Here is a 27,639-nt window from a genome sequence, read left to right as displayed (position 1 = left end):
TTTGGGTCCTGGGCATTGAACTTGAGTCACTAGGCTTGGTGGCAAGTGTCTATCCTTTGAACTGTATTGCCAGCCCCTATGGAATTAAATTTGAACAGCTACTCTAACCTAAATTGGTTAATTCCAGAATAAACATTAGTTTGCAGACTGCATTTTCTCATCTGGCCCCCTTACCATCATGAATGCCAGACAATATCTAAATGCCTTTATGCCACAGTATGTGTAGGCTCCAGACATACTCACTTTGAGTCTTTAAGAAGAATTACACCCATACAGTTACACATATTTTAGCACATTTACATTTGGGAGGGCTGGTCTCTCATTTTATGTTTCACTCCAGGGAGTCAGGCCGGGTTGCTCTCAGTTCTGTTCATCGAAGCTGCTCACAGAGAGTGGCAGGGATTGAGTGGGGCTCTGAGGATGAACCAGCTGAAACTTTCTCCTTAAGGCACGAGTCATGACTGGAGTGAGTCCATTTCCCGTGTCCATGTTTTCTTTATTGTTAAGAGGGGTCCCACCTGGGCTCCTTTCTACCTCGACTTTTCTCAGCAGTTCCTGGAGATTGATTTGGCTTTTACCAGGGGTAATTAAGACATTTTTAATTTGAATTGCTGACCCCCTGGAGTTAGGTTTCAGGATAACATGCTGCAGGTCCGAAAGTGTAACTTGTGGAGTCTGTTCCTCTGGTGGTGATGGTACAAGCTTCTTTCTTTCATCAATACTCTGTGTCTTTTTTAATTTCACTGTGAGTAGATCTTTAGCTGTTATATGCATGGGTCCATCTTTCTTGAATGGTTCAACCTGAAGTGCTTTAGTGGTACCAGATTTTCTGAGCAGCAAAGTGCTAGGGGTGGCAGAGGGAGAGGAGGAGGAGGGGGAGGGGGGAGGGGGAGGGGGAGGAGGAGGGAGAGATGCTCTTCAGGTTTGCTTGGAGCTTACACAGCTCACTTTTCAAAACACACAGTTGTTGTTTTAGACTGTGAAGTTCTCTGCGATAGACTCGGGATGGGAAGATGGCATCTTTCAGTACTTCTAAACTCTGGGCTACACAGGTCTAACAGCAACTGTATATGCACCGTGCTCTATTTGTCCAAAGGTTTATTGCATCTTCTTGATGTTAGGAAATCTGAAGTTCCAAGATGGTCTTAGCCAGTTTCTGCTTTGGGGAATATCTGTTGAAGAAGTAACCACTCTTTCTGATGTGGGTGGTGGAGGGGGAGGTGTCAATAACTTGGGTGGGACTGCAGAGACTTCTTTCTTCTTAAACAGTCCTTTGGCTTTGGCTTTTAGCTTTCTTCTTTGCTGTTTGTACTTGGGCATGGTTTTAGTCCAGAAGTCTGGGGATTAGACGAATTTCGGGCCTAAGCCTCTTCCACACCATAAAGTCAGCTAGATATTCCTGTCCTTGGCCCTGTTATGTTGCTCCCTCTGTCCCCTGGCTACAGGAGATAACCAGCTTTGTCCTATAACACATCTCTGCTACTACAGGTTTGCCCCATCACTGGGCCACAACAACGCAGCCTGGTACCCACAGATGGAAACTTCCTAAACTCTGAGCCAAAACATGCCATTCCTTTATTAATGTGCTTACCTTGGATATTTTGTCACAGCAACAGAAAGTGATTAAAGCATTCACAATGCCCAGAGGATCTGCTTTCCCAAGCCAGTTGCTTATACTTTCAGACTAAAGAAGATAGAAGCTGAAGTGACTAATAGCTGATTTACATAGCACATTGTGGCCATCGATGACGGTGGGGGGGGGGGTTGGGGGAAGAATCCTGTGGCTTGGCTAGGCTGGCTGTGGTACACGGTTTTGTGTATCTAAGAAGATGGTTTAGTGTAGTTGAACATTGGTTGCACTAACCAAGGAAATATTGTGTCATATGTGAGGCACATTTAATAAGCTGGAAAGCAGTTTTCAGGACAGAGAAACACAAACATCAGATTTTTCTCTTTGCTTTATAAAACAGGAGAAATGAGCCTAGTGAGATGGCTTGTTAGACAAAGTCACTTGCTGTGCAAATCTGCCCTGAACTCAATCCTCCAAACCCACAGGAAGGTGGAAGGAAAGAACTCACTCTATGAAATTGTCCTTTGACTTCTAGACACACACTGTGGGAACCTTGGTCCCAAGTAGTCAAATAGACACATCACATACAGACACAGACACACAGACACAGACACACACACACACACACACACACACACACAGGAACACACACACATGCACACACACAGTTCCATGACATGGAATTAAGAAGTCAACGACGCTTGAAATCTAAAACAGTATGAAATTAGAAGAGGTCTAAGGCCTGTAGTTTCTCATTGGTTCATCCCTTCTTGAGTATAACTTCTTCTTCTTTTTTCATTGTTTTTTCGGTGGTGGGGATGGAACCCAGGGCTCATGCATATTTAGCACATGTTCTGCCTTACTCCGAGATCCCCAGATTTGGATTTAATTGGGTCAGGAACATATTAACATCTTTGAGAGCTCTGAGTATTGGGGGTGGGGAATTTTCATCCCTGTTTAGGGGACTTTGTAGCACTGTAGTTATTTATGGTTTCTCCCATTAGTTTATTCACAAAACAGCTTTTGAGTCCTAGCTGCCTTGACAGTGATAATAATAGAAATGCAACTTAGATATAATTCCAGTTCTTGAGTCCTGACATGACAAAATGAAAAGCAAAGGGATTGAATTACATCACAAAGTCGAGGCACAACGGAGAATTTAAAAACTGAATTGGACAATGTTTTGTCACATCTCAACCAAGGCCTTTTGCACAAGACCTCAATGCACAAACAAAAGGATGCTCTTCCCCTACACACACACACACACACACACACACACACACACATTCTTAATGATGCTTAAGCTAGAAGAAAAGCACTTGCCTGCCTTGCAAGGGGTACTGGGTTCCATGGCCAGCACCACACACAAAAATATTTCAAAGAAGCAAGATTATCTTCTCCTGTGGTGTGGGTATTAATCAGAATGATTAAAGAGAAAGATTCAAGGCTCTTTTTTTTTTTTTGAGCTAATTCTGCCAAGTGAGAATCACACAAACCAGCCAGTACTTTGGGGTTTTATAAAGTCCTTTGAAAGTGGTTTATCACCACAGCTGAAGGTTTGATTCTGGCAGTGTATTCTTGCGGTTAATAAAATGCTGTGTGGTGAAACTCCCATTAAGGATAGCTTGGACCAATTAATATATGTACTGTCCTCACCCAGGTGTGAGGGGAGTTCACACTTGGCCAGCCCAGCATCCTAGGAAACAGGTCTATTGCTTAAATATATAATCATCCTTCTTCCCCAGTGGTCTGAGTCTCATTCCCCACCATACCACCTGCTAAAAACATACTGGAGTTCCTTACAAGGCCAACTTCAAGTCTTGTTCATATTTATCAGATTTGATTGGATGAACATAGAAAAAATAACAGCAACATCTGACTCAATATAGTCATCTGCTTTACTACAGTTTGTTAGTAAAGATAGTGGTAAGGACTTAGGTAGCCTCTTAAATGTTTTGATTGTATTTGTAAGATAGGATCATATCCCTTTATAGATGAGAGAAGACTTACAACAAATGACTTATCTAAGAACATATAGTGGTCAGTGGAATTGGAGGGAACGATACTGACTCTCCAACCAATATTCAGCTTCTCTTGGGTCACATTGCAAATTATAAAGTAAATATATGGGTGGTGTCAAATATGCCACAATATGTTGAGTCACAAAAATCACTTTTCGCATACTGTAATTTCAGTAGCACAGTTACAGAGAAAATATGTGTGTGTGAAATATGCAAAAGTACATGAAGCCAAAAAAATCAACTTTGTTTACTTTTGTCTCACTAATGTTAGCTGCATCAAATGGAAGATTATAATATTAATTCCAACTTGGATTAATTAATTAATTAATATCAGAGAATTTAATAAGGCTTTTTGTATCTTTACAGTGTTCTGAAATTTATAATCTTCATAAGCATCATGATGTAGTAGTGCATTAGTTACTTTTCTGTTGCTATAATAAACACCATGTCTAAAGTGACTTATGGAACCAAGAGTTTATTTTTGCTTATGGTTCCAGAGGAGGAGGCCATAATGGAGGCAGAGGGACAGCAGATGGGGCTGGAACAGTAAACTAAGAGATCAGATTTTCAACTCCAAACAGGAGGCAGGGAGAAATGATGTTAGACTGTGAACTCTCAGCCTGCCTCCAGTGATGCACTTCCTCTAGCAAGACTCCACTTCCCAAACGTTCTCTTAACTTTCCCAAGCAGTTCCTCGAGCTATGGACTATGTTCAATTAATGAGCCTGTAGGGGACATTTTTCTTTTTAGCAAAGAGATGGGTGCTATTAATATCCTCAATAGTAAAAGATTCAATAGATTTACTTTAAATTCAATTTTGTTTAAAACACGGAACAAAGGTGGATGCTGTCTCCCCAACATTTGCTCTGAATAGAATCATTTTACCCCTTGCAATGGAAGTGATTAAGGCAAATTCATTTTCAAAGAAATCGATGACTGGCCTTGGCTTCTGACTTACCTACCATTCTCCCTTTCCTTCCTCCAGTGAAACTATACTGCCATTGTCTGTTTAGATGAACACAGTGACTACTGTGTAATCACGGACTATGACTCAGAAGTGCACTTGAGGTCCTTAGATCACAGCATCCCAAATCTGAGTATTCTTTATAGCTCTGTGTTATCCCTTCTGAGACATCTGCTGTCCTTTTGTCTCAGTTACACGAAGGAGGAAGACTGATGGATCCAATTGTCAAGGTAGACAGACTGTGGCCATGTAATGCCAGGCTCATGCTGTAACTGGTGATCACACCTGACTAGAACCTTGCAACACTTCTTGTAATCCCAGCAGGGCCTCCCCTGAGCAGAGGCAGCAATTATGCATAGTGGTTCTGAGATGTAAACAAATGTCCATGGGGGACTGAGTTAGAATCAGCCAAGTCATTTCATTTACAGCTTGCTTCAAATCGGAATGAAGGGCGCTGATAGGGGAGATCAAGTGTACTCATTTACTGTCTCAGCACGTGTTTTTAGAACTCATGTACAATGCGTTCTCTTTGGAGATATGATTGTACTGTATTTCCAAGGCTAAGAAGGCACTTTAGAAATACACTGTATCTTTAAAATAACTCCCTATTTCCTTTGGTACTAAGCTCAAGTACACCGGAGTGCTCTTGGCCATTTCTCACTACTCTTATTTCTTATGATAGTACCATAAGCCTGGGAAGGGATAGTGAAAAATTACATTTTGATGGAAACTTTGAAGGCACCATATCGATTCTCTGCCTGGTGAACCTTGAAATAATTATCTATTAAAAAATATCTAAGAGGAAAAGAGAGCCAAAACCTCATATAAAGTAACTTACAAGCTAGAGTGTTGTGTCCTCTGGCCCTGTGAGATGGGCAGGACATATGCATAAAAGCAAGGGCTAGAAACTACCAAGGGATTATGGGCCACTGTGTTCTGCCATAGACTTATGCCACTCCCAACATTGTAAGACCACTCACTCCATTGATGGCTTGTGGGAAGAATTTAAATCTCTAAACAGCAAAGGAAAGCTAGGTACTTTGGAAGATGAAAAGAAGCATATGAACTCAAGGAGTGCACAAAGTAGTTTGGTATACAGGAGAATGTTGAGGCAGAAATCAAATCAGAGAGTCTTTGACTGAGGAGAGCTAAAAGGGAGCATGCTCAGAGCAGTTTCCTGAGAGATCCAGGGCTGGGATCCATAGAAGGAATAGGAATTGTGCTGGGACTGAAGAATTTGGACCTGGGTTCAAATGCTGCTTCTTTCTCATACTAACTGCTTAGTCTGGGAAACACTTGTTTGTCTATGTAGGCAAAAAAAAAAAAATACACAACACTTTAAGTGCTTTGTGAATATTAACTCATGTAAACTTTATAATTCTATTAAGCAGATATTATTATGAGCTTCAGTTTTAAAAAGAATTATTTTACTTTCTTGTGGTATTGGCAATGGAACTCAATGATTTAAACTTGCCAGGCAAATGCCAAAGTGTAGGTCTGCCGTTCTGCCTCGCTGCTGCTGGGGTGTGTGAATGCTGCTTATGCAGACAAAAACCGAGAGGTTCTAGGCTACTTTCCATCCTCTCCACAGGGCCTGATGAACACCTGCACCTGCTCAGGGGTGTCAGAACACAGCCTAAGATGGGAGCCCCAGCCCTGGTAAGAAACAACACAGGCTGAGGCCAAAGTGGGGGGGGGGACTCCCTAACTCCAGGGCAACTAGGCACTGAACCCAGGGTGGGGGAGGGGAAATCCAGCTTAGCTCAGGGTTCCAGAGCACTGAGGGGCCTTCTGAGGGAGACTTAGGTTGCTTGGCTTGGCTCTGTACGATAAAGGCCCCTCCACCGGGGCTCTTGATAACAGTAACAGTTCTTGCATGTCCAAACTGTGTATTCATAGTGGCAGAATAGATGCATACTACTTACTCAGGGTGGATGAAAAATACCTTTTGTACGAGAGGGAATGTCTGGCAAAGGAGGCATATTGGCTACACCCTCAGGGCCCATCCAGATACCTAATTAACATGGGAAACTCTGTGCATATGATCCTCATATGGTGTGTCATGGTCACAGGAACCAGGTCAGGAATAGATGAACCGCCTATGGTTCTCAGATATGAGAATTACCAGGATTTCTGAATTTGCTCAACCTTCTGAGATTTTGTCTGGTGACACAGTTCTACTGGCCCCACATCAACCTACTGACTAGTACCCCTCGCTGCCATCCTAAATGGTACCAAACAAGAAACTGAGGAACAGAGAAGTGAAATAACTTGTCTAAAGCTACACAATTAATAAGTGGCAGGGTTGGGAAGCCGGTTCAGGTGCTGTTTAAATTCTTGTTTGTGTACTTAGCTGCTACAGCTGAGCTTTTCTGATGATATATTTCTCATTTATAAAACAAATCCTTTTGGTCCTGTTGTGAGGAATAAATATTTTAAGGGGTCAGTAAAAATACCTGGCAAAAAAGAAGCACTCAATATAAATCATTCTTTTCTTTAAAAAAAAATAGATTAATTACTCCCTCCTGGAAAGTTTAGCTCTTTTGGACTCAGTATTGTCTAGGTAATTTCATAAATATATGCTACCTCATTTCTTGGATCTTCTAAATTTGCTTCTGCCCAGCACTTTCTCTCCTTACACCCCAGGTGTTTTGTCATTATTATTATTCTAGTGCAAGTGATGTTCAGGCTCCCAGCGCCATCTTCACCCTATGCAGCAGATCAGCCTCCAGATTCTAGCTCAAATGCATATTAGAAGTTACCAAGCCAGTTGTACTCTTGTTCAAAGTAGAACATCTCTGCAGAACTTGACTTGTTTCAGGTATAAATTTCCAGGCATAGAAAAGACAGTAGGTATGGTTTGAATAAGAATGGCCCCATAAACTCATGTATTTGGATGCTTACTTATTGGGGACTGGTTATATTTGAGAAGGATTAGGCCAATTAGGAGGTTTGTATATCCTCCTTGGAGTAGGTATGGCCTTGTTGAAGGAAATGTACCACTGGGAGTTGAGGGGATTTGAATGGACTAAGTCTCTGAAAATGTAAGCAAGAGCTGCCATTTTACGCTCCCCCTGCCCCCGTGTGTCTGCCCGAGACCCCCTGAGCATCAACCTTAGTCTCCCCCTGCAAACCATACCCCGAGCGCGGCCCCATTTCTACTCCAAGATGAAAGAAATGATCGTGAACCAGGAAAAAACTGCAGGCACAAGTGCGCGTTGATGGGAAAGGAACTGCTCTTAGAAAGAAGGTGGTTCACAGAACAGCCACAGCAAATGATAAAAAAAAACTGCAGTTCTTAAAGTTCTCTCTCTCTTTTTTTGTTTTTTTTTTGGGGGGGGGTGGTTTTTTCGAGACAGGGTTTCTCTGTGTAGCCCTGGCTGTCCTGGAACTCACTCTGTAGACCAGGCTGGCCTCGAACTCAGAAACACATCTGCCTCTGCCTCCCCAGTGCTGGGATTAAAGGCGTGCGCCACCAGTGCCTGGCAACAATATCTCTGGTATTGAAGAGGTGAACATGTTTATACTCCAAGAAACAGTGACCCATTTTAACAATCCTACAGTTCAGGCGTTGCTGGCAGCAAACCCCTTCACCATTACAGGCCACACTGAGACAAAGCAGCAGACAGAAATGCTTCCCCGCATCCTCAATCAGCTTGCTGCAGACAGTCTGACTAGTTTAAGGAGACTGGCTGAAGCTCTGCCCAAACAATCTGTGGACGGAAAAGCACCACTTTCTCCTGGAGAGGAAGATGATGATGAAGTTCCAGAGCTGGTGGAGAATTTTGATGAGGCTTCTAAGAATGAGGCAGACTGACCCAAAGCAAATTCTGAAGAAGGTAACACTTGCAGAAGTTACAGGAGCTTCTATTTTATATCATGACTGTTTTTTAAATGTTTTTTTTTGTTTATTACAGATCTGATAAAATCTAGATCTCTAATATTTTTAAGCCCAAGCCCAACCCTGACACTATTGTGGATGCCCACAAGTGCTGACTGAGCAGGATATAGCTGTCTCCTAGGAGGCTTTGCTAGTGCATGACAAATACACTGAGAGGGGGACACTCTCAGCCAGCCATCAAACTGAACACAGGGTCCCCAATGGAGGAGCTAGAAAAAGGACCCAAGGAGCTGAAGGGGTTTGCAGTGCCATAGGAGGAACAACAATATGAGACACCCAGTACCCCCAGAGGTAGCAGAGACAAAACCATCAACCAAAGAGAACACATGGAGTTACCCATGGCCCCAGACACATTAGCAGCAGAGGATGATCTTGTTGGACACCAAATTGGGTAGAGGCCCTTGGTCCCGGAAAGACTTGATACCATCGTGTAGAGGGATACCAGGACAGGGAAGGGGAGGGGGTTGACTGGGGAAGGGGAGATGGTTTATGGGATTTTGGGGGGAGGGGAGCCAGGAAAGGGGACAACATTTGAAGGATAAATAATGAATATACCTAAAAACAAAACAAAAACCAAAAGCCCAAGCCCCCCACCCTGGACACTGCCGTTCTTTTCAGTTTTTGCTTATACCTCACCCATTCATTGCTGCAAATTAAGCTGACGAAGCCTGAGAATAAAGTTTGGAAATGATTAATAAAATTATTTGCCTAGTTACAAAAAAAAAAAGAAAGAAAGAAAGAAGGAAGGAAGGAAGGAAGGAAGGAAGGAAGGAAGGAAGGAAGGAAGGAAGGAAAGAAAGAAAATGTAAGCAAGCCCTGAATTAAATGCTTCCACCTATATAACTTTTCGTGATCGTGGAGGCTCTTCAAAGCAATAGAATCGTAAGACAGCAAGGTCATAGGAACTCTGCATTCTACCCTGGAGACTCTGGCAAGCTTCACTTGGCCCAGCTTTCATCCCCACAAACCAAACACTGTCTCCAGATGCTCTTTCCCTTTGCTGTACTTCCCAGCATCATTTACCCATCCTTCATCTGCTGGCTGCAGGGTCCACCCCCCACCTCCCAAACCAAGTGTCATGATGAAAGTAATCTCAGTTAACGTGTCTATCCAGATAGCAGGTTAATGGGTTATACTCCTTCTGAGTGATGTGGTCATTTCAAAGGGGGTTTGGGGAAGACATTAAGGTGTGCTGACAGGAAATTTCAGGTCTCACTGCAGTCTAGTGTAGTAGAGACTGCCTGGACAAGACCTGGCCTTTCCGAATTAACATCTGCTTACTGCCGATGATGGCCTTTCGGGAACTTTTCCTGTGGTCCAAAGTGCCTCACTGCCTTGTGGCTTTTAGTATGCCACACTCAAGGACACTCAAGATTGATTAATGAAATAAAGTACAGTACTCCTGTCTTGTTTTTGGAATGCGTCTTCTTTGGAGCCAGGAAAAAACCTCTTGATCACAGCCTCTCTTTTGCACCTGGATAAAATATGACAGTACTCAGTACCTGGTAGGCAAGATTCCAAACACCTTTTATAAGGTGTTTTTATTTCATTCTTACTAGCAACCTTGGGATGCAGACAGTGTCATTAGCCCACTTTTCAAACAAAGACCAAGTTATAAAGAGAAGTCACTTGGACAAGGTCATACTGCTACTAAGCATGACTTTTAATCATATTTAACAGCATTTGGGAGTCAAGTTTCCTTCAGTTGCATAACATCAACAGGCAGAGCATAAAGACATTTGGCTCATAGACATTGTCCTCCCCAGCAAGGCACTTTTTTCATCCTATATACAGAATATAGTGCTACTCTATGCTAGGCAGCACAGAGACAGGTCACTAGACTCTGCTCATGACAGCCTACTCTGCTTGTAAGAATAGTCTAGGACTGGTGCCACCTTCTTCCATTTTGTGTTACAACAGGTTTTCTCAACCACAGGGGAAAGGAGAGTCAGATGTCAGAGTGCATGCATTTAATACCAGCATTCAGGAGGCAGATACCGAAATGGAGAAAAGTGAAAAGACACAAAAAGGCCAGAAAAATAGTAACAGAGGAGAACTGGTCTTGGTAATGCAAGGACGGTAAAGGAGAAACAGCAAAACTGTAACAGAATAAAAACAATAATAAGTAAGTAAATAAATAATAAAATCACACAGCAAACCACTTATTTCCCCTAATTTGAGTGTCTTTTACACAAATTATAAAATGACTAAAAATAAATATCATATCTTCAAGTTAACTAAAAAAAAAAAAACAAAAAAAAAACAAAAACCAATCCCTCCTGATTGTTATTTTTATCAATACATGAAGAAAATGGCATAATTTTCATTTTAACGATTTATTAAACTTATTTCATTATTCCCATACCATTTTACAGTTTTCAAATAATTTCATTATACTTATATGTAATAAATATTTTGAATATTTCCTCCCTTGTTGGGTATTTAGATTATTTTAAGGTATCTTTTTTGTTTTGTTTTGTTTTGTTTTGAGACAGGGTTTCTCTGTGTAGTCCTGGCTGTCCTGGAACTCACGCTGTAAACCAGGATGGCCTCGAACTCAGAAATCTGCCTGCCTCTGCCTCCCAAGTGCTGGGATTAAAGGTGTGCGCCACTACTACCTGGCTTTAAGGTATCTTTTTAATATGAACCCTAAAGTTGCTTGTTTTCTTTTTTCCGATTGTTGCTTCAGGATTATTTCCAGGATCACATTTCTGTTCTGAAGCTATGATCATATTTTATAACTCTCGATGCAGTTCACAATGCCTAAAGTACTGGAAATTTGCCTGTCACTTCAGGTCCCATAATGGGTTTTGTGAGTTGTTACTTTTGCCAGCTGAATTAGTATCAAATGCTATCTCTTAGTTTAAATGTGCATAATTTTGTCCATTTGGTAACTGAAAAATATTATAGATTAATATTTCTTATTCAGATTTCATGTTCTGAACTCAATGTAATGATTTTAATATTTATTTCAATACTGGTTTTACATGGTTAAGCTATATCTCTGTCTCATCTTCCCTAAGTAATATTTTTGTAAAAAACCAAAAAAGTTAAAGCCACATAGGTTGTTAGTTTCCCTGCATATTCATGGCAAATTACCCTATTCATGACAAATTACCCTATAGTAAACCACACCCAATTTATATATAGTAAAACTCTGGACTGAATGATTTTGATGTGTCAAAGAAAGGTCTCATTGCAGTAATGTATCACTCTGGCTGAAGATGTCTTTTAACTTCGATTTGGGCCTAACCTGCTATGAAATAAAACCCTGAATAAAAATAAATCTTCATTTTCAATTTTATTTTCCTTTCTAACATTTGCTACTGGTTAATTTTTATACTGTGCCAAAACAGAAATTTCTCAATAGCACTAGACTTACAAATGAATAAAACAATTTCTGTTTTGATCCAGTTTTTAAAGGAAATGATGTTTTTAAAGATAATTAAAATTTTCAATATACAGGCCCTGCCATATTAGAAACACAGTTCAAAGTTGGGGCGGTAGCATACACCTATAACCCCAACACTTGAGAGATTGAGGCAGAAGGATCTAGCATTCCAGCTCAATGGGGAATTAGAAAACAAGATCCTCCTCAAAACAGAAGAAAATCATGCAGAAAGGGACATAGTCACTACTCACAGGTCATATTAATCATATATGAAATGTGGTTTTATTAAATACCTTCTAGGCATATTTAATAAACAATCAGATATTTTCAGTAAGCATCCCCATTTTATCTGTTTGATCATAGCTCTTATATATATGGGAAATGGTATGGCATACTAGGTAGAACACATGTCTGAATCCAAATTAAGTCAGACCTTATACCTTTGTTCAGTATTGTGTTAAAATATGCAGCCTGCCATCATCATTTGGAATCTTTGTTCTGCTTTGATAGGTTTTACTGTGGGAAACCCTTGTTGTATCTGTTTTTAAGATAAAATCATCATCATCATCACCTCAAAGTGATTGTTATGAGAATCAAATGAGCAAATACAGGTCCACACAATGGTGGCACATACCTTGAATCTCAGCACTCAGAAGGCAGAAGCAGGTAGAGCTCGAGGCCAGCTTAGTCTATAGTGTGAGTTCTAAGACAGCCAGGTCTGTTACACAGAAACTCTCTCGAAAAGCCAAAAATAGATAGATAGATAGATAGATAGATAGATAGATAGATAGATAGATAGATAGATCTTTTAAATAACATTCCTACCATTTTGTTTTGTCTTTGTTTGAGGGGGTACCATTTTATGTGTTATTCTTAGCATAATTCCCTCTGAAGATATTTTTTAAAAATATAATATATAATTATCAAGGATAACTTATATTATATATTCTTCAAAGGCCTAGGGGTAAATTGTCTTATAAGTTAATCTGGTCCCAGTGTGTTTTATAAGATATAATTCTTCCATATTCGTCTTCAATTCTGCATTTACCAGAATGTGTCCAGATGACTCTGACAATTTTAAGTAACAGAAAAAAAGCCCAAGATTTTTAAAATGTCTTTGCAACCTGACAATTGCTGATCAATTTATTATCCGTGCTTACAATTATTTTAGCATTTCGCTACTATCTGGATCATTTTTATCATTTCTTGTCTAAGAAATGCAGTTTTATAAAAACTTTTTTATGAAATTGTAACCGTACATGACATTTATTGACTATCTAAACTTTTTTTAACAACTAGATTCTGCTTCCCCCCCCCCCCCATTTCTTTATTTAGAAGCTTTGTGTGAACCACAAACTCCACATTCCCAACTGTGAATGGAAAAGGCTTTTCAGGAATGGGTGAATGAAGAGTGAATAATGCCAATAGCTCTCAGCCACCCTTCAGTGAGAAGACAAGAGCTTCAGCAAAGCTGCTGCCTGTGAGCATTTCTAGAACACAGCAAGAATTAACAAGTGCTACTGTTGCTGATAATACAGGGCGGGTGAGAAGAGTGCCACAGATTCAAAACAGGAGGGAGATGCTTTTCATTCTTTGTCATAGAATGGCCTTGCTTTTGTGTCCAATTGCACAGGTTAATTGTCTTTTAAAGAGAATAATAAATCAATTATGCTGCCTAGCTGGGGGGGGGGGGTTGGGTTCAAATGCAATATAATAAGAACTTGGAAAAAACTCTTAAAACCATGGCACACTAACACAGATTTTAACTGTTTGCCTATCCAGCATTTTTAAAAAATATGTCCATATTTGTTTGTGGATTATTGTAATCCTTCTGATATGAAATCATTATATGAGTTTTAGAATTTTTCCTATTACATTAGTCAAAGTTACATATATTTTACTGAAAGAAGATGCTACTTGAGGTTGCTCCAGTTTTCACCTTACATTTTCTTTTAAATGCAGCAAGAGCTTCGAAAGAATGTTCCCAAGGGAAAGGTTTGTTCATGTGCTCCATTTGACTGGTTGGTGGGGCAAAGGGCCAGGAATGACAGTTTTGAATCAAACAGTAACCTTTGAAGATTCATCAGCGTAATGATGCTGAGAAGATCCCAAATGCAAATGAGGAGCCGATAGAAGTGTTATGAGACTTGAATGTGCAAACATTTATGGTAAGAAACCATCTAGAGTATTGGTGAGGACATGGCCCTAATTTTCTTTGGTGATGTTCCTCTAACCATGTCTGAGACGAGCCAAAGAGACTGACTGGCTAAAATTTGTTTATAAAGTTACTCTTCCCTCCAGAAAATAATAAAATCTCACTTGTAGTTTTCACTGGCTAGCACTTTCAAGATAGAGAAGATGTTGAAACTCTACTGTCTGTTCCTTGAGGTGTATTATAAGTTCCTAAGGAAATAATTACTCTGGCAACTCCAGAACAGTGAAAGTGGGCCTGTTTGTGAGGTTATTAGGAAAACCTGTGTGTCCCACAGGAGTCCTGGATTGCAATAGTGGACAGAGGTGAGGGAACTGGTGTTAGCCAAGTTTAATATAAAGACTCCTTTGTTGAGTCACTGACATGACAGCTCCTCATTTACTGGGTCATTGGACATAAAGTTATATAATTCAGCCTTGCCAGTCTTCCAGTCTCTCAAAGTAACCAACACCTCTTTAGTGTTCTGTAGTGGCTCCCGAACTGGCAAAGTCACTTTCTATATGCCAGACAAGTTTGACTATTTTTTGTACAATAGAGCAGGGACTTTGGCTAGTATGAAAGAAGGCAGGGAGAAGTAGTTAGGAGTGCGTGAAGTAACCAGGAAGTCCTTATTTTGACTTCTGTTAAGATCCTGGCCATAACTCTCAAGTGTTTGAAACAATTCCTGCACCTTGTCCTGGTGACTTTCCCAATTCTTGCCAAATGCCATTGTAGATTTTAATTATGTGAGGGGCAGTTTGTGCCCAGTCTTCTAACCATTGCCGCTGGCCGTACTCTGATTATTTTGCATTTAACACACAGAGATTGATTTCTTGCCTAAAATGAGCTGAATTCTATTTGGATCAGTTCAGCAGAATTAAAAAGTATAATTAGCCTGAGAATTCACTTCACTCCACAACCTAACTGCCACTTAAATATGCCCTGCAATGCTTTTGCACTTTGTGTCATGCTTATAGAGCTGAGTTCTAGGCTGAAGCAGTTGATTGCATGCAGGAAAGCAGCCATGAATTGCTACGAGGTCCTCGTTGATGATCCTGCATATGTGTGTGTTATCATCTACAATTGTCCTCATAAAATTAAATAAAAGCACGCGTTTATTATTGTAGGGCTCCAATTAAGAGACAGCTGGTGCTCCTATTACGCTCACATTAAATTGAAACTTGTAATTTAGATGTCCAGATGCACACTTTAAAACCCAAGTATAAAACGGTGTTTGCTTTGTCCATTTTCCATTCAGAAGTATCTGGAGTCTTACTTCAGACTCCTCCTACCCGGTAAACTCCCTTGCAGTAGGGGAAGCATTTCCTTTGATCAACAGTTTTCCCCTCTCAAGTTCTTGGAGCTAAATAAAAGATCTGGGGTTTTATGGAAGGGAGGAGACCCGGGAAGGCAAACGGTGAGTATTTCACCCACCGCGAGTTGAAATACATATTGATCAAGGTCATTTTGGAATTTTCCTAGTAAACCTCACCTGTCTAGGGAGTGTCTAGAAACCTATAGCTTCGCCTTACTGTTGCCTCTCTCTAGTTGGCACTGGAGTGGCTGAAGCTCTCGAAACTTTAGAGCCGGCTCGCGCTCCCGACTCCTGTGGTGTGTGTGCATGCTTCCCTCCGGCTTTGCAAAAGTCTGTACATCCAGAACATTATGATTTGCCCCCTCCCCCTCGCACACACATACTTAATAACGCAATGACAAAAGCCGCTCTAGGCGAGGGTTCCTGCAAGCTGGGGGCTTGAGGGTGGGGTGGAGGAGGCGCCACACCCCCTGAGAATAAAGCCCACGCCGGCAGTCTCCGAAAAGCAAGCACGAAGGTACGACTCACACAAAGACGAGATTTCACGACGCAAGTGCGTCCAACAGGAAGAAAGTGCCCCCAGTCGGAGCGCGAGCAGGAGCGCGACTTTTTGGCGCTCTTTGCAAGCGAGCCGCAAGGAGGCGGAAGACGGTCCCGGGCCGGGGCGCGGGAATCAGGCAGCGAGCGGCGGACGGGGGAGTTCCAGCGCGTGGCGTCCTCTCAGCGAGACGCCACCGGAGTTGCTCTCTCAGAGAGGTGAGGTTGGACAGTGACGGTGGCGGTAGCCGGGTGGCAGTGGAGGCGAGGGGCGACGGCTAGGCGGGGTGAGCAGCACTACCTGGCCGGGCGGGGCGGGGCCGGCCTGAGGCGGCTGAGGACGGCTGCAGCCTGCGACTGCCGGCGACTCCAGGAGTTTGGCGTGAGTTGCCTTGCGGGGCGCCTAAAAACCAAACTGTCTTTCCGGTGTGTGGCGGAGTGCGAAAGTGTGAGTCAGCGGGGTCGGCCTGGGGAAGCTCGGGGGATGTGGGACTTTTGTGTGTGTTGTGGGGGTGCACGGTGGAGGGGTGCCGGGGAGAACCTAGGACACGCCTTTGACTAGGGGCCCGACTTTGGGAGAGATGAGGTGGGGGCGGGATGTGGGCCTGTTGCCACAGCAACCACGAGCCTCTGCGGTGGGAGCCCTGTGCCTGCCCCTGCCTGGCCTCCCGCTCGCCCGCTTGCCTGCGGGTCCGCCTGCGCGCCGCGGCCGCCGGGGAGCTGGGGCGCTCGGAGGTGTGCTCCGAGTGGACTGAACCAAGCGGATGCGACCGCGGGGAGGCGGGGAAGGCGTGCTTCAGGGCCCCTCCCCTAGCCGGTCGGCCAAGTTCGGGGGGGGGGGGAACCCCGTTATGAAGGGCACACTACAAACTAGGGTCTCCTCAGGCCTGAGGCAAAATCGTGGGGACCTGGGGACACTGGGGCTTGGGGGCGGAGGTGGATGGCCCCTCAGGGCTTGCGGTCTCGGTCCCCGGAGTTGCCAGCGCGTGTTGCTGGACTTGACACTGTACACCCCACTGCCGCTGACTTGGAGCCTGGTAGCACGTCGCAGCCCCGAAGTTATGGAGGTGGGGCGGGCTTTAATTTGCCTATATCTAAGGATTTCAGGAACCTCGCTTTAAAATGGCGGCATCCACTATACACCCCTGCTAAAGGCTCTCCCGGCACTGGGGCCACCTCGTGCAGCGCTGCTTTTTTTTTTTTTTTTTTTTTTTTTTTTTGGCTTCTCTCGCTAACAGATGGCATGTGCCACTGTTGCTGCCTCTGCCCCTACTGCTGCCACTGAGGGCAGGGCCCCTTAGCCTCTCTGGGTTTGCGCTAGCGACGGAAGGTAAGGTTGCGAAGGAGTTTGGGTCTCTGAAACTGGCTGCCCTGCTAGGACTCCTAGGAAAGGCGCTGCTTTTAAAACTTTTTTTCTACTCCTGCAATATGGAAAACAGAAGGCAATTTAACACTGCGACTTGTTGCGTGTTTTTTTTTTTGTTTGTTTTCTTTTTTATTTCTTTTTTTCTTTTGCTTTTCCTAGTTTACTCTTTCCTTCCTCTCACTCCCACCTTACCTTTTTTTTTTTTTTTTTTTTTAATATAAAGGAACTTCCTGCATGGCCTGTCATCAGCAAAAGCTTTCTCTAACTTTCCCATATCCATGGGATGCCTTAGCAGGGCCCCAGCAGAACTGCATCTCTTCCCTTCCAGTGTCAATACATTTGGGCAGCTTGCTTTTACCACCTGGAGCTGAATGGCATGAAGGCTGGCTCTACATTCTAGGGAAGTATTATAAAGGCAGCTGTAGTTTTTAGCACTAGACAAAATGCTTTCATGATAAGAAAATGACATTAAAACAGGGGTTCTACTGAAGTTTAGCAGTAGGCCATTAGCTGTACTGTTCAATAATGGTTTCGGCACGCATAAGTTGTGCTTATCAGAACACTGTTTATTGATAAGTATGCACACACATAGCACACATAGATGTGAATGTTTTGTTCCAATAGTTCTAGGGAGTTCTTTTCGTCTAGATGTTCTTAATTGCTCTTTATAAACTGGCGTCTGATCCCCACAGCCTTGCCATATGTGTATGTAAAGTTCATGGGAAAGCATCAATTAAAATAAAGCTGCTGCAAGATTTAATTTTGAAACGATTGGTGACTGATCACAATGCAGACATCTTGGTTTAATTAGTAAAGGCTTTGGGTGATTACTGATATAATGGTTGGAAAACAGAAGGCTGATGTACCTGGACCGATGACTGGACACCAACACTTAATATAATTGATCCAGATATTTCCTCCTTCTGAAGAAAGGCATATTGACACTGAGCCTTACCAGAGACTTTGGCTTTTTCCTGATTGTAGGCACATTTTCTTTTTGCCTGTGCAAAATTTATTCCTTAAATAAACATTAAATACTAAAGCAATTTAATTCCTTTAAAATTCATAATGCTTTGGGGGAAATGCTTTTCCCAAATATTTAGAAACACTTCTCTAAGTACAGCCTACACAAGGCCTTTGTCTATAAGGCAGCTGATACTATTGTACTCCTGTGTGCTTTTTGCTTCTCCTAAGCAGTAGAGACTGGAAAGGAGGGAAAATAATTGTTTTGCACCTACTAAAGTCTAGTGCAGGTTTTCTGCCCAGGTGCTGCAGTCTACCTAGAAACAAAGACCCACGCAGCTAACAATGGAGTTTACTGTATAATAATTCCACACTTCTCTCAGAGACCCATGGGAAGCAATCACTTTTGAAAAAGGAAGTGCTATAGGGAGAGCAATAGATATTTGAAAAGAAAGGATGACAAAAATCAAATTCTCATTTTTTAATGATTCCAAACATAGTCTTCAGTTCTATAAGCTGTGTGGCTGAATGACTTTGGGCGAAAGTATTAAACCTTAGGGCCAGAGCACTATAGGTGTGAGAAGGTTTCCCAGTTACTGTTCTGTTGCCTCATATAGGGATGACACTAGAAACTTTATATGAAAATGTGAGAAAGGGTTGGTACAGTGCTGGCCAGTGACTTTCTGCTTTGCTCTGCTTGTAAGAACCACTCCATTTCTCTGATTTCCGTTCCTGCTTTAAGAATGCATAATGAGTCCCAGGACTGTTATAAAATAGCTTTTTCTCAACTTGAAATAGCATTTCATAACAGCTTCTTTTTAAGGAGAATAAAACCTAGGACTATGAGCTGGTAGTCGAAGCCGCCTGTGAGTGTATTTGTACCTATCTGATAGTTAAATAATGTTTTGCATACACCACTGTTTAATAAATGTTGAACTATATAGAAAAAAATAGGCAGTCTATAGTTCATAAAGGAACAGATTTTGTGCATAGCATTCAATTTAAGCAGAAAGCTTTTTTGTACACTTGCAAGAACTTAAAATACAAAGTAGATTACACCGTGCATTCTCGTCATTGCATTCTGCTTGCCTAAAATGGATTCTCTTGCCTCTTGCTGGACTTCCAGTAGGTGTGTTATTGTCTGTCCAACTTTACACGATGAAGACGTAAAAAGCAGCTTTAAAATTAAAAAAAAAAGGTTTTGTCTTTTGAGTGGCTGCACAGTACTGCACATTTGCTGGAATGGTGACAAGCTCTTGGCTGTTGTGCAGATGTTGAAAAATAGATTGAAGTACAGCTCTGTTCTCCATTCAGCTGTCTTTGCATCTAGGAAAGAGGGGCGGGAAGAAAGGGAGTGAAAAGCAGCCTCGTGATGAAGCTATTCATTCATAAAGTTTTACACATACTCTTCTTCTAGTGAAAGAAAGTCAAGAAGGTGGCAGAATTTTTCTTTTGAAATAAAAGATTCTGTCTGCTAGATTACAAACGGGCATTTTGGAAATGTGAAGAATAAGTTACAGTGCATATTAGACAAATATCTTGATCCTGTCCTGTTGTTAAAATAAAATAATGGTCATTGCCATGTTGAAATGCTCAAGAGTCTGAAAGTGATACAGGTTACAATCACGTTTACTTCATAAAGGTGCTTCCATATTGTTGATTTCTGTTGTTCTTGTTGAGACAGGGTCTCACTAAGTAGCTCAGGCTTGCCTTGAACCCATGTTTGTAATGCTCACCTGGTGTTACAGGTATGTTGAATTGTGATAGTGATTGAACAGATGGACTAAGACAATTATAAATGTGGTAGTACGGAAGTAGAAACCAGGAATAATATCCCTCTGTGATATTTTTCTGCTTCTCCCTCGGTATGATATGATACTCACTTCAAAAAAGGAAAGCTGAGTTTCATATAAAATGAGGTGGATCTTTTGTTCTAAGATAACAAAGTGTGTCTGGGTGTGAGTAGGTTCACTGTAGAATAACCAGCAAACAAACAGGAATTATGAGCAAGTAGAAGCAACTGGATGTGTATTAATGTAGACTTTCAGATCTATAGGGGGCTTGATGGTTGTATGGTATACTTATATCTGGTTTCATGATAACCAGGGAACTATAGTGCAAAGACAACTTTGATAATTAGGACATATAAGGTATCGATTATTTTGAAAACATTTTTATAGTCATTTTTAATAAGCACAGTATAAAGCCATTATTATTTTCTATTTGACATTCAATTGAGTGATATTGCTTTTAAAAAACTGATGGGATACAGTTCAGAATGGGACCTTATTTTTGTTTCAGAAATAAAAGTATTCTATAATGTCTTGGAATATAGATACAAGTATAACTTTGACTATAACTGTACAATTTTTTGATCAACTAAGAATAATATATGTAGTCCCACATTGATTTCTCCCTGACCTACAGAAAACTAGCCATTTTACAGTATTTTTCCAGGAATAAAGAAAAGAAAGGCAGATTGAAAATAAACTATAATAAATATTTTCATATAGTTCATCTGTCTCTGTTGTTTAGAAATGTTTAACTCTAGGGAGTTCACTTTAAGAAAAAGGGTACATTTCTTAGAACTGAAGAGGAAGCAACAGTCAAAAGAGACTTGATTTGAGAGAGAGAGAGAGAGAGAGAGAGAGAGAGAGAGAGTAGATTTTTTTTATGTTTTACATAAATTGAATTAGGATCATTGTAATCCTAGAACTCATTTTATAAAATGTATTGACACCAGGTTCACTGATTTCCTAAGACTAATTTTCATCTTCTAAGCTTAAGTGGTTCTATTCCTTCAAGGTCCTAAGTAGCTGGGACTACAGCCATGCAGCACCAAGGCCAGCCTCTCTAAACTCTTTATAACAACCATGAAAAGCAAAGTTAAGGGGAAGAGAATCCAGATTAGAAATTTAAGACTCAATTAGTCATGCTTGTTAAAATGTGTGTCCACTCTCAAGTCCCTTGCAGCAGGATTAAGTTGGCTGACAAGTAGAAGTGATTTGTTTATAATTTGGGGCAAGTTTTATTTTATTACCTGTATTGTGAGTGCATTTGTGTGTCGCTAGAAAGAGAATGCCTACAATTGAGAAAGGGCAGTCTAGATAGAAATGCAGGGGGCTAGCACTGGAGAATTCTGCTAGGCTATTTCATCTCCTCAGGTCATGGGAGCATCCTAGAGACTGGTGGTAAGCTGTGTTAGGGTCTTCAAATTGGTTTTGATCCATCCCTGCCTGATAGTGAGAATTCTGAGCTTCTTGGCTACTTACATTTGTGTGGAAATTTGGGAGAGATTTCTTTAGGCTCACTTAGGTATCCTTCCTTAAGTGTAGCAGCAGATCCTTGGATCTTTTTACCTTCTATCGTCAATGCTTTCTCTTCTAGGTAAAAGTTTTATTATCAATTAAATAATAGATTGCTATTTCTAATTTGCTCTTGCATTTTATCCATATTTTCCTGTGATTTTAAGTAATGTTTGTTTTTATTAACTAAAAATGAGGAATTACTTGTATTTGGTTGAATATTAGTGACTCAAAATGAGACCAAGGACATATACTCCATGACAGCTTTTAGGATGAGACCTCAAAGAGTGACCTGAAAGCTAACTGCTACTTTTCTGTCTCCAGAAATTACATTTAAAGTACAGCCTCTTCATCCCAGGCAAATCATCTTTGCCATGAAGTTATGTCTATACAGTTCTTTTTAACAGCTTCCACAGATTAAAACAGAATAGACAAAAGAAAAACTGCTACTCAGGTACCTCCTGACATGTGTGTTTTAGAAAGTGATAGAGACACAGGTGAAATATGAAAAGGATACTGGACATTGTCTCTTTTTCAGACACTGTCCAATTACTGCTCGAATTTGTATGGGTTTGTAATTTACCAAGATGTGGGTGTGGATGGTGTCTCTTTTTACTGCATCTAGAAAGCAAGCCCTATAAGAAAGGACAGGAGCTGCCATTTCTGAGTCTCTGCAATCATCTTTTGTGCCCAGAGGACTATTGTGTTTTTGATAGAGCTCTTGCATTTTCTTCTCATGTGGCAATATAAAAGAAATTATGCAACTGGGTACATGGGGAAACAGGGTAAGAGGGATATCTTGTTGGAAAACAAAGAAAAACTTGAATTTCACCTGTTGGTTTCTAGACTGTGACCTTTATGAACAAAACAACAGCAGAAAAACAACAGCAAAAATGTCACTTGTGGTCTTTGTGTGTGTGCTTTGTGTGTGTGTGTATGTGTGTGTGTGTGTGTAAAATAGAATTCCTCATTTGTTTTCCTTTACAAATGGACATAATGCATCTGTTGCTTTATTAAGGTTAAGCTTGTGTGGCGCAGCTGGAGAGATGGCCCAGTGGATGTATAGGACAAGTGCTTGGTTTCCAAGACCCACATCAAGTAGCTCACAACCACATCTGGCCACCTCAGGCTCCTTCACATTCGGACACACGTCCACCCACTCATGTGTACACATCATTTAAAAAAATCAAAGCAAGTTTTTAAAAAGATTATGTTTGTAATATAGAAAACAAGTATAGAAGTACTTGGGAGACTAATTAGGAAAAGGGAAAGGAAATGGAGAAAGGTGACAGGAATAAGAGGAGGAGGGTAACAGGGAATGAATGCAGATGACAGTTTATGCATGTATAAAAGTGGAATCATGAAATCTATTGTTTTGTACAATTAATATGTTCTATTGAGATGCTTTTAAAAAGAAGGCAAAAGTATTAGACTTGTATATCACAAAGGTGTTGTTCTGAGTTCTGTTTAAATCATGTAGCAATATAGTCAATCAGACCCCAGCATGAAGCTCAAGCCTCGCCTCAGCACTAGCATCAAGGGTTTGCCTTTGTGCTTCCACCTATGTGCTTGTATCGTTGTGCTTGCCCAGCCACTGCTGTGAATGCAGATACTGTTGCTAAAGGGCACAGTGATGCTTTTGAAAATTCTTGCTGTCTGTAATTGATGAGCATCCCAAAGAAGGTGGGGCAACTATCTCTTCTCAGCAGCGATTTTGATAACTCCCAACTCATTTATGGCAACTTCCTGCCAGCCTCCTACATAAGTACTTGGACAGTATAAAAGAAACCTCGTTAGTTCATCCAGAAGTATAAACTGAAACAGATTGCACCTTATTTAGATGTCTTTTAGGTCTGCATTTTTCAAATACATGAAAAGTGGGGGGCTGGGTGCTACTTGGGGGCTGAACCTGTGTGATTTGGTCTGTTCTATGAATGGCTATAACAGTGGTCTCAGCTGTAGACAGACTTTGTGTCAGTAGTTTTTAAAGCTGAGGCTGGATTCAGATTGGCATGTACCAAAGACCATGGCTTTTAGGACTTTTATTGGGGGGAATGAGTTTCAAAACAGGGTTTCGCTGTGTAACCCTGGCTGTCCTGTATACTGGACTGGTGTCAAACTCACAGAGGTCCGCCTGCCCCTGCCTTCTGAGTGCTGGCATTAAAGGTGTGCTCCACCACTGCCCTGTTTAGCAAAACTTCTGAACACTGGTTGTCCTTTATTATTTAAATGCACCCCCACAACCCCACAAAAAAAAATTCTTGTGATTGAGAAATTGAGCAGCTGTCAAAATGTACCATGGTGCTTTGCATATTGTCATGCTGGGAAAAAGTAAGAATACCTCTATATTTTTGTGAAAAGTGATATTCCTAATCTTAAGAAGGATTGACAATTGGATTCAGTTAGGTAACTCTCATATATGCACATAGCACTGAATGTGCACAAATCATTTTGTAGGGTGATAACACTGATAATGATGTTGGTGATGATGATGATACTCAAGAGAAACTCTAAGAAGCTACTCCCTGTGATTCTGTAGTCTGTAAGTTTTACTATCTACTGATCAGGTGCATGAGAACTATGCTTCATAATGTTGACCCCGAACTAACAATAAAGAAGAGGCTGAATCAATAATTCTAGTATTTGACCCCAAATTGTTTTCCTAATTTTGTCTACTAGTCTAGCATTCATTAATCTGCAGCCAAATGTCCAAATGACAGGCTGTGTGACCTCTGCTAAGTGCATGATATTTTGTAAGTTACATTTGTCATTTCGCTCATAAGCCATACAATAGCCCTTCTTATGGTCTTGTGTCGATCTCCAAAGAAATCTCAGTAACATTTTTAGCTATCTAAAAAAAATAATTCAAACAAAAGTGCTTAAAATGGTGCCCAGCAATGGCAGGAAATGCTGGTTGCCCTTGTCTACTTCGTAGCTAAGTGGGGCCCCAGCTGGCTGACTGGCTTTAAACTTCCTGTTTGAGGGCTGCTTGGGTCAAAAGTAGCTGTGTTTTCCATATAGAGATTTTTTTTTTCTTTATTCTGTAAGGCCACAATAAATCTGTCACTGGACTGCATATTTTGTATATTTTATGGACTGAATCATGTGGTTTGAGTTTAATTTGGAAGGCAGTGCTTTTACAATCAAGATTTTTTTTAACCCTGACATGTGCAGCTTTGGGGTCTGGGATTGCACTGGTCTCCAACATTTTATGACTTTATTTACACAATAGTGATTGCTGAGGAGGGCATTTCCTGCTAGTTAATGACTGGCTGGAAGGCCTAACAGTCCAAATCCACGGGGAGAGGTCCATTCATTAAATGCCAAGAAGGAGCATGACCTCCTTTTTCAGGAACTGGTAGGGAGAAAGTGAAACTGCATTCTACCTTTTGAATTGCTCAAAACATGGACAGCAGAGCTAACTGTGGAGGTAGGGCCTTGTGGCATGGGGAATGGTGCTTCTTTTCCTGACAGGAACATGCTAAGTCTTTCCTTTAGGTTGTCAAATAGGGTCTTGAGCCAGGAGGATATTTCCTTTAGGTTGTCAGTACATAGAGATCCAATAAAGTTGTGGGCCCCTAACTGACCATTAACTGCCTGAAAATGTTCAACTAGGAGGTGCTACAGGTACTTTAAAACCTGCACTATTGCATGATTGAGCTTCTTAATTGGTTGAATAACTAATTATGACTAAAGTAGACATGAACAACTTAGAAAGGGATCGAAAGACTGGCTTCGTTCAAGATCACACCTGAAAGGTACCGGCAGGTACATACTCTTTGTTATATACTCCTGATATAATAAAGGGAAATACTATTCATAAAGCCTGCTTTAACATTTGTAGAAGTACCTTGAGGGGCTGGAATAGTAACCATTTAACCCATAACATCTCTGGGAAACAGCTTTGTTCTCCTGTAATTCTTGCCTGCTGTAAACCAGCTGAAGTGTGAAGAACTTGGCACTGACTTAGACCAAAAACAGAATTAAGACCAAGGCTGGGTTCACATCTAGGAACCCCTTACTTCCTGGCCTGGCCTTCACTCCCCTTAGCTTGTTAAGCCTCCAATTTTGTGACTAGTTCACTGTTTATAAAAGATAAACATCTGTTCTGGGTTCTTTTAGTAGGTATATCCATATGAAAACAGTTGTGTGATGCAGAACTTGCCTTGCTCCTTTACTTGAAATTAAAGTTCTTTTATATCTTCCAAACTTGGTGGGGGGTAGAAGGACTGAGCTGGAGCTTTCAAATACAGGCAACCCCTGAAAGCCAGACACCTGGGCTTCTTCAAGACTGGCTTGAGTAATCTGTCACACACAGAGCAAACCAAATATTAAGTTTCAGTTTTGAGTCTGGCAAATGTCATCATAGACTTTTAAAATATTCAGTAATCGGGGGATTGCTGGTCATTGCCAGTTCGCAAAATGAAAAGGGTTTTGAAGTTTTGAATGCTGTACAAATAAACTGTATACCCATTATAGTTGTTATTAGGAAATGGTTCCTTCAGCAGATTTTTCAACAGAAAAGTGAATGATGAAATAAAAAGAGGTCAAAACATGATTTTTGTTTAAAAACTTCAATTCAAATGGTATAAATCACTAAAGTTTTACTGGATTGAATTAATGACAGTATTCTTACAAACTGTTTTGGGCTAAGAGCCAACAAAGTTTTCCCAATTAGATACCATTGGCCTGAATATTACATTCAGGCATAATTAACAACATGACTACATTTAAACAACAATCCCCAAACCTTCGAGGTAGCTTGCTCTACAATTTAATTATGCCTTTCAATTTTTGACATTATTATTTTGCTTAGCAAACTCCTGCTATACGGTTAATCTAAAAGCATCATATTTTAAGGTTTGAATATTTCAACCTAAATCACTGGTGCCAAAATGTGAAGACTTACCCTGCTGTATATGGGTGTAATAATATTCCCTTGTTCTATCTTTGTAGTTTTCAGGTGTCAGGAAATGACTGAGCAGCATGCAATGAGATGCATGTAGTCAATTGCAGTTAGCATGTTTTCGGAACAAAGCTGCATATAATGGATGATAAGAAAATATCAGAACATATTATCTAATCACATAAGCCATTTGGGGTGAGGCTTACTTCAAATTCATGCACAGGTGTATTAAGTTAGAATACAACATGTAGTTATTACTATATGTTGCTATCAATGAAAAGTTTACAAGTCAGTGTTTTAGGATATGGTAATTCAAAGTAGGTCAGAATATATATTTTTCTTTTTTGAGTATTTGAGAAGACAGTGCAAGGGATCCTGGGACCTTTGGTGCCAAAGTACTGAGTGATGTTGGTATCAAACATCTACGATATTTGGAACCATTCATAGTAATGATTACTCAAAAGAAAAAAAGCAAAGACAATACCCATATTGTCTTTCCAGTAACTAAACCCAGGAATAGAAAATGAAAAAGGTTTGCTCTGCTGACCAGATATGATATTAAGCACTGAATGAAATCCACTGGGAGATTTGAATCATCATTATAAGTATTAACATTCTGTGTATATTCCATCGAATCAAATCATTGGTTGGAGGAAAATGTTGTTGTCCAGGTACTGTTATTTCTGTGGTAGGATCATAAGTATCTTGTCTTCACCCTTCTACATCTGTGGCCATGTTCCTTTCCAGTGCTATCAAATTGTTTTCTGTCTTGGATGTATTGAATTTATCCGCAAAGGCCTCTTCCTATGAGTATCCTTTGGAGCCTTAAAGTAGTACTGATTTCTCAGCTCTGACGACTTGAAATGTCTTTTATCACAAACATTTAATTGTTGAATTCATTATTCTCCTAAAAATAAATTCTCACTATTGAGGACTTAGCATCTAAACTCCATGAGTTTTGTAACTCCCTCCTCAGAAATACTACATGGAAAGCCTAAGAGTAGGAAAAGAAATACATCTAATCATGGTGAAATTTCCAATCAGTTTATGAAATGAGATGTAAAGACACCAGAAAGCATAATAGACAAGCTGTCAGACCAAACATCAAAACATTGAATATGTTACTTTATTCACAATGATAAAACAACTAAAATATGTTGGTGAGTGACTTTGTTTGCCAGACCCTGAGAGTGGTCTTTCTTCTTATTA

At 40.8% G+C, this 27,639-nt stretch overlaps 1 protein-coding gene and 2 pseudogenes across 8 annotated transcripts in view; 2 read left to right on the top strand and 1 right to left on the bottom strand.

The window, feature by feature from the left end:
• Positions 1 to 243: 243 nt before the first annotated feature.
• Positions 244 to 1,320, bottom strand: LOC127675335 (proline-rich protein 11-like; annotated as a pseudogene).
• Positions 1,321 to 7,723: 6,403 nt separating this feature from the next.
• On the top strand, positions 7,724 to 8,372 carry LOC127675031 (transcription factor BTF3-like; annotated as a pseudogene).
• Positions 8,373 to 15,856: 7,484 nt separating this feature from the next.
• Positions 15,857 to 27,639, top strand: part of Mbnl3 (muscleblind like splicing regulator 3) — a 92,247-nt gene continuing 80,464 nt past the window's right edge. Inside the window, exon 1 of one of the 8 annotated variants that reach the window (XM_052170510.1) lies at positions 15,857 to 16,109. The gene's annotated coding sequence lies outside the window, so the exon portion shown is untranslated. Of the gene's footprint in view, positions 16,110 to 16,239; positions 16,339 to 17,114; positions 17,221 to 27,639 lie in introns of those variants that run through there. The other 7 variants (XM_052170511.1, XM_052170501.1, XM_052170508.1 and 4 more) reach the window with 7 other exon arrangements.

Source organism: Apodemus sylvaticus, chromosome X, assembly GCF_947179515.1.
Source record: "Apodemus sylvaticus chromosome X, mApoSyl1.1, whole genome shotgun sequence".
Lineage (NCBI taxonomy): Eukaryota > Metazoa > Chordata > Mammalia > Rodentia > Muridae > Apodemus > Apodemus sylvaticus.
This window is presented reverse-complemented; position numbering and strand designations above follow the sequence as displayed.